Below are 7,914 nucleotides of genomic sequence, written 5' to 3'. Positions count from 1 at the left end.
ACATTGAGCAACTATTTTAAATTGGCTCTTCTAATTAATGGAAAAGATCAGTGAGGTGTGTCACCCAAGAAAATGTCTCCTCTAGGAGAAATTAAAGAGACAGCAAGTCAATGAGGCATGTGAGCTTGTTTTCAGTTTGGAGTTGGACATACTGTGGGACCCAAAAGATGTAGAAGACATAGTTCTTGTCCCAAGAATTTACAATCAAGCTGTGAAGATAATTACGCAAGTGCCATCTACAAAGAACAGAACTCATTGTAGTCCATATTGGTTTTTTTTTTTTTTTGGCTTAAACAACATAAAATTAGTTTCTTATGGTGTTGATTTCTGTTGAAGTCTCTCTTCTTATAGGTGCCAATCATCTCCTGTGTCTTCACATGGTCTTTCTTCTGTGCCTGTGTGTCTTAATCTCTTTTTTTTTAATTTAAATTTCTTTGATTTTAATTGGAGGATAATTGCTTTATAATATTATGTTAGTTTCTGCCATACATCAACATGAATCAGCCATAGGTGTACATGTGCCCCCTCTGTCTTGAACCTCCCTCCCGCCTTCCACCCCATCCCATCCCTCTAGATTGTCACAGGGCACCTAATTTGAGCTCCCTGCATCATACAACGAATTCCCACTGGTTATCTATTTTACATAGGGTAATGTATATATTTCCATGCTACTCTCTCAATTTGTCCCAGCCCCTCTGTCCCCGCACTGTGTCCACAAGTCTGTTCTCTATGTCGGCATCTCCATTGCTGCCCTTCATGTAGGTTCATGAGTCTGAGCAAGCTCCTGGAGTTGGTGATGGACAGGGAAGCCTGGCATGCTGTAGTCCATGGGGGTCACAAAGAGTCGGACATGACTGAGCGACTGAACTGAACTGAACTGATACAAGTTCATCAGTACCATCTTTCTAGATTCCATGTATATGTGTTAATGTACGATATTTGTTTTTCTCTGACTTACTTCATTCTGTTTTTTTAACCAAACACTTACACATCTAGTAAGATGTTACCTTGAAATAAATGTCTCATACAGTTATTTACTCAAACCAATTGTACTTCTGTGGCTCTAAACATTTCTGGTGTTCGCTTTAGTTCACTCATGAATGAGTTTGAAAGGGAGAGTGGGCATCCACCTCTCTGTGAAAAGAATCTTTGCCACGAGTCTTCCACTGCAGAGAACATGGGCTGGGGGTGGGGGTGAGATCCTTGAGCCCAGGTTATCAGCTTCTGGCTTCTGAAAGAAACACCTGGTTGCTTGGAGGTATCAGGTGATCTGGGGAGAGGAAATACAAAATGGGAAGGATTGGTTACAGGAGACAATGTGAGCAGAGGATCAAAGGGTCTGGGAGGCACCAGCAAGCCTGGGAGCAGGTGACACTCAGGGACACACACCGGGTGTCGCTTTCTAGCACAGATTCCTGATTAGCGGAAGGAGGCGGAAAACATTTGGTAAAAGGTGAGGCTCACTTTCTGTGAGACCTCTGAACCCATCAGCTCTGTGATTTGTGCTTCCAAAAGGTGTGGTGCCAGAGCTTTGTACAGATGGACAAATCCCCAGCAAAGATCTAAAAAACGAGGTGGCCACTGTTTATTTTTCTGATGGTTTGCACTCCCTTCCCCCTTTTTTTTTCCAACAAGGGCTGATAGTGAAAAATTTATCTGATGACGTTTCAAAAAAGTCCAGGCAACTCTTAATTCTCACTTTGGATAAAAGCCTGGTTGAATGTTAAGATTCACTTGCTTTTTATTCCATTCAATGCTATGTATATTTATTGAACGACCACACTGCCAAGGGACAGACATGCATCACGTAGGAAGCCATCAGGAATCATGCATGACCCCCTGCTCTCAAAGATCTCACTCTCTAACTGTGGAGACAAACCCAACAGCCCTGCGATAACCATTGTACAAGGTAGAATGGGTTGAACGTAGGTGGGAGGTTCACAGAGCTGTGGTGTTTGAGCCTGGGAAGGACCATATATGCATGGGGGACACCAGGAGCATCGAGGTTACCAAGTGGGGAGAGTTTGAAAGGTGGGAAGAATTTTCCTGCTCACAGAGGGCCATGGTGGCATCTCAGGAGGTGGTGGGTAGGCTCCAGGTGAAGCTGACATGGGCAGTCTAAAAGTCTGAGAAGAAGAGTAGGAAAGAATGGTCTTGGAAGGGTAAAGTGGGTATGGATTTTGGAGTCTTTAAATGCCAGCTTCCAGTCTTGTTAACAGGCATTGGGGGATCATGGGAGGCTTCTGAGCAGAAGAGTGATATGACCATTGATAGATTTGGGGAGAGTGTTCTGCGAGCAGCAAGTAGGATGAGCTGGAGGATAAGAAGAAGCAAACAAAGAAGGTCATTGCCATACCCTGGAGAGGGGAGGGGTGAATGAGATGGTTGCATGCTTAGAGGGGAGATGATGTGATGAGGTGGGGGGCAGAGAAGTGATGCCCCCTCTGTGCATCACCTTCAGTGCTATCCCTGGGCTTCAGTAGCTCCTGATGAGATGCTTTGCAGAGCCACATCGAATGGACTCTGCAGCTGCCTTCTGTTTCTGATTTTCTGCTTCAGTGACTGAGCTGGTAAAAACCATGCAATGCCTGAATCTAGGAGACCCTTAAGCTTCCCCAGCTGGGCTCCTCTCAGATCAGACCTGTCTGATTACTTAAAGTGGGTATCATGCCAGTCTGAAAGCCGGAAGTCCTGTTTGCTAAAGTATCGAAGGTGCCCTTTCCTTGAGAGCACAGGATTATATGCCAGGAAAGATGTCAGAGATCTGAGCTCAGAGACTAGAGCCAGAGGTTGAGATGGAAGGAAGGGAGGGGGAGGCAAGGAAAAATAGAAGAAGAATTTCTAGAAGAAACACCTGTCATGGCTTAAAAAGACGGTCAGGTCCTTCAAGAACTAGGTCCTGGACCACAGAGAAGTATGGAAACAATCTAGGACCCATTGCAAGAGATTACTGCACGTAACCGAGATTACTGCACGTACCAATCAATTTCCTCTGTCAGATAACTCCTCAGTGATGGAGACACATGGTGAGACTATTCCACATGGGAAACGGTGTGTGTATGTATGTGTGTCTATGTGTGTGTGTGCTTTTAATTGTCTCTCCAGAGTGCACGGGCTCAATAATTTCAGGGTATGGGCTTAGTTGCCCCGTAGCATGAAGAATCTTAGTTTCCCAACCAGGGATCAGCTCAGCATCCCCTGCATTGGCAAGCAGATTCTTAACCACTGGACCACCAGGGAAGTCCTGAATGTGCGATTACTAAGATCCGATGCAGCCGAATAAATTAAATAAAATAAATCATCTCCCCAGTTTGTTGTGACTTCATTCCCCAATCCTGATTACACAGGGTCACGGAAGCCTGTTGGAGTCTATCCTGGGAAAGGCTCCTTCCAGCTATTCCCGGGAGAGTAAAACTGCTCCAGCTCCAAGTCAGTGACACAGGGTCTGCCCATCTCCAGGGACTTATTCACTATAACTGGGGCTCCCCTGGTGTCTTAGAAGAATATGCCCCCAGGTTTGATCCCTGGGTCAGGAAGATCCTCTGGAGGAAGGAATGGCTATCCACTCCAGTGTTCTTATCTGGAGAATCCCATGGACAGAGGAGCCTGGTGGGCTACAGTCCATGGGGTCGTAAAGAGTCACCAACTAATACTTTTCTCCTCCAACATGCAGATCAAGGGTTATTCTAAGGTGTTAATTATATGATCATGGAAAAGATAGATTTATTTAATGCACTGGATTTTTTTTTTTTATTTGTGAGAAATGAACATCTCTATGCCTAATGCCTGGGCTTTAAGAGTTTAGAAAAAATGGTGCTAACTGCTACATCAGCCAAGCCTGTCATCTGAGGCTTATCACTCTTAAGAACATTTATTTCTCACTTATGTCACAGTCTGATAACTGGTGGGTCAAGAGGCTTCTCCATCTTGTAGCTACTCCATTTGGTACATGTGGCATCTAAAGCGTACACACACACACACACACACACAAAAGAAAAGCAAAAAAAATGATATCTTCTATGGAAGTGGGAGCGAGAGGATTTGCCGGACGTTTCTAAGGGTCAGTCTCAAGTGGCTTGTATCACTGCCCACATTTCATCAGCCAGAAGCCAGTTGTCCAAGGCATCAACCCAACACCAGGGAGCCTGGGAGATGTGGAGGGAATACATGGACCTTTGTTGCTACAGAGCTTTTGCTAAGGGCTTCTTGGTGGGGAGATGACACCCAGGTGAGGAAAAGCTCGTCAGTACTGCCTTTGGATTCCACACATTCATTCTGATCCTACTGAGTTAAGAGAATGAATGTGAATGCCTTATTCATTGAATGGAGCAAATTCCCTGGTTGTCCAGTGGTTAGCACTCCATGCTTTCACTGCCAAGGGCAAGAGAGAAAAAAAAACCTGAATGTAACTTCTCTGGTGGTCCAGTGGTTAAGGATCCACCTGTCATTCAGGTCCAGGAAGATTCCACATGCCTTGGGGCAACTAAGTCCGTGAGCCGCAATGACTGAGCCAGCACCCCAGAGTCCATGCTCTGCAACAAGAGAAGCCATTGCAATGAGAAGCCCTCATTCGCTGAAACTAGAAAAAAGCCCGTGCTAACAACAAAGACCCAGAGCAGCCAAAAATTAATTAATTTAAAAAAGACTGAATGGAAGAAAGATATTTGCTAGCCCTGGATGTGGAATGAAGCTTAGAATTCTCACCAGGGATCTGTGCTCTTGACTTTGGCCATGGGGGTGGGGAAGCCGAGAGCGAGCCTGGAACAATGGGAGGTGAGGAATGTTGGGGCAGCTGAAACATTGCCTCATGGGGTCCCCAGATGCCAGGGCTACATCACTGGCTTCCAGAACACCCTGTGACCTCACTGGATTCTAGGCTCTATATTTGGTCACCACCAGTGCCTATGACTGTAAATAATTGAAAGGAATATAATAGGGTGAGAATTAGTGTTGCCTCCCTTTTCGCCTTTCATAAAATCTTTTTATATCGGAGGGGTCTGGCCCCAGCCACTCCTTGCTCTATAATTAGTCCTGGGAGTTGTGAGGGCTGTGATTCAGTTAATGACATTTCATGGTTCGCTCTTGGGGTCCCTCAGGCATTTTCATCTTTGCTGGAGCAGGTGAACCAGAGTAATTTGCACTAATGACACGTAGGTCTGTCAGTGGGTCCCTAAATGTTACACATAAGCAAGGGAGAACCCCCCAAGCCTGGTGTGCCAATTAGAGGGTCCCACTTAGCCTCCCAGCTTCCCAAACAGATGAGAATGGTCTGGGCATCATTGGTCACGACTGGTAGGTTTCCAGTGCCCTGTCATTTCACCCTTCCATCCCTGCAGACTTGGCTGGCATTCTGCACCAGGTCTCTGGACACAAAGTATTCCCTGCTTGAGAATCCACCACAGTTCCTTTTATTTATTTATTTATCCCAAGCGGCACATGAGATCTTATTCTCTGACCAAGAATTGAACCTGAACCCCCTGCATTGGAAGCACAGAGTCTTAACCACTGCACCATCAGGGATAAGCAGCATAGGGTGCGGGAACTCTTCAGAGGCACTTATGAAGACTTTGAAGCTCAGTGGCTGAGCTCATACCCAGTGGCATGAGCCCTGGGTACACAGTGAGACGTGCAGTAGGCAGCATCACTAGTGAAAATGAGTTGGAGTGGCTTTCCAGAACACCTTTGGAAACTAAAGTCCAAAGAAATTATGCTGTTGTTGTTGCTGTTTGGTGGCCAAGCTGTGTCCAACTCTTTTGCAGTCCCATGAACTGTAGCCCACCAGGCTCCACTGTCCATGGGATTTCCCAGGCAAGAATACTGGAGTGGGTTGCCGTTTCCTACTCCAGGGGATCTTCCCAACCCAGGGGTCTAACCTGTGTCTGCTGTCTTGGTGAATGGCAGATTCTTTACTGCTGAGCCACCCAGGAAGTACATTAAGTGATTTGCAAAATTGCTCTTTCCTGTCCATCTTCATAACTGACCACCCTTGCCCCTCCCTCCCTGGGATTTAGATCCTTTATCTTGGGTGCCACACTGGTGCATAGCTCCCTGGCTTTCCACTTTCTCTTCCCTTTGATGGAACATCCGTCCAAGATTTGTCCCACAGAATGTCTACTCACCCCTAAGACCCTGTGCAATTATTTCTCTTCTTCGAAGTCTCCTTGACTACTGTCTCTTCTAGCCTGAGTCTACTACTGCTTCCTTTATGCTATTATTGCTTCTTTTTCTTAGCCTTGCTACAGCAACCATTACGGCAAGATCTAACAATGATTAAACTCTCTTTCTCCCCCAAGCCATGAGCTTGAGTGAATGAAAGCTGCCTTCTTCATCTCTATATCAGCGGAGCAGAGATGATTTAGGCTCATGGTAAAGACTTAACACGTGTTTTCTGAGTGAATAAATGCATTAAAAATGTTTATCCTTTCCCTAGGCACAAAGATAACTATAAGACTGAGAAAGCCAACAAATGCAGAATGCCTGGGATGCTTTAAAATCCCACAGAGGCACTAATCAAATAGTATTTTGAGACTTCAAGCCTCCATTTGTCTTGATCTCCCAGGAAAGATGATGAGGACAGGCAATTGCAGTTCTGTGCAAGGCCTTCTCCGTTGTCTTCTGCTGTCTGCCCTGGATCAGAAGATGGGGCAAGAGTCGTATTGCCAGGGTATTAGCAGGGCTGCTGTAAAGTAATACCATCTCCACAGCCGAGAAGTCCTGTGGCCAGAGTGAGCCACGCTCCACCTCGTCATTCAGCTATTGTGCTTGGATATTAATAGCCCTGGGCAGTGTAGTCTGTGTGGGCAAGTGCTGCTTTTTCTGAGCTGTGTAAGCCCCCATCTCCCAGAGACAAAGCGCTCCACAAATAACCACAGCGTGTTCTGAATTCCTCTGGGCAGGGAGCCCCAGGGATCACTAAACAGGGCAAGAGGAGTTGGGCTCTCCGTAGAGTCCCCAACCCCAACAGCTCCTGGAAGCCCAGAGCCCAGGGTTGGGGGTTGGAGTAGAAAGAACCTGGGTAGGCAGAGAAGGTCAGCACTCCTGGATTTAAGTTCTCGTTCTCAAGGGAATCAGCTGGAAGACCTTCAACAAATCGCCGAGATCTCATGAGGTTCCGTTTCTTCCTCATCTGTACTACAGCTCTGCCTGTTTCATGACATCGTGATAAAGACATAAAGGGATACTTGTGAAAGGCATTTACTGCTGATGAAATAATGCATCAACGTGAGGGAAAGGGGTGGTGATGAGGAAGAGGAGGATGGCGGTGACAGTAACCACCTATTAGGAGAGCGCATCCTAGGGGAAGTCAGTGGGGTCATCTCCATGGTGACGACCTCTGGACATCAATGACGAATAAGAGCCTAGGAGCCGGCTCTGCACCCTTGGCTCTCTCCCACCCGCTAAGCAGCCAAACGTCAGGCATCCCTGAGCTCCCAAACCCACATACCTTTGGCGTATTTACCTTCTCTGGCAAATCCTTCTCTCACCCTCTGTGCACAGCACTTTTAACTAGAAAATTCCTTCTTTTTCTCCAACATCTAATTCAAAAGAATTTAGGGAAAATATTTTTATTAAATAGGCGTCCCAGGTGGCTCTGTGGTAAAGAATCCACCCACCAATGCAGGAGACATGTCTTCAATCCTTGGGTCAGGAAGATCACCTAGTGAAGGAAATGACAACCCACTCCAATATTCTTGCCTAGGAAATCCCGTGGACAGAGGATCCTGGTGGGCTACAGTTCATGGGGTCACAAAAAGTCAGACACAACTTAGCAACTAATCAACAACAACAGTTTCGATTAAATGGATCACTCCATGCTCCCTGTTTCTCTCTCTGTGCCTAATGGGCCAGCTGACATTTGTCCTACTTTGCCAGTATGTGACCTTGGGCAATAGGCTTCATCTCCAAGGGCCTCGG

At 46.3% G+C, this 7,914-nt stretch overlaps 1 long non-coding RNA gene across 1 annotated transcript; it reads right to left on the bottom strand.

Moving 5' to 3' along the window:
- Positions 1-1,033: 1,033 nt before the first annotated feature.
- LOC145544899 (uncharacterized) lies at positions 1,034-4,818 on the bottom strand. Its single transcript, XR_014081693.1, has 2 exons — positions 4,705-4,818; positions 1,034-1,270 (listed from the first exon to the last, which is right to left on the bottom strand). It is a non-coding gene; the product is annotated as an uncharacterized LOC145544899 (long non-coding RNA).
- Positions 4,819-7,914: the final 3,096 nt, after the last annotated feature.

This window comes from Giraffa tippelskirchi, chromosome 4 (assembly GCF_054371585.1).
Source record: "Giraffa tippelskirchi isolate mGirTip1 chromosome 4, T2T-mGirTip1v1.2.pri, whole genome shotgun sequence".
Taxonomy (NCBI): Eukaryota; Metazoa; Chordata; class Mammalia; order Artiodactyla; family Giraffidae; genus Giraffa; species Giraffa tippelskirchi.
Note: the sequence above shows the minus strand (reverse complement) of the source record. Positions and strands in the feature narration are given on the sequence as shown.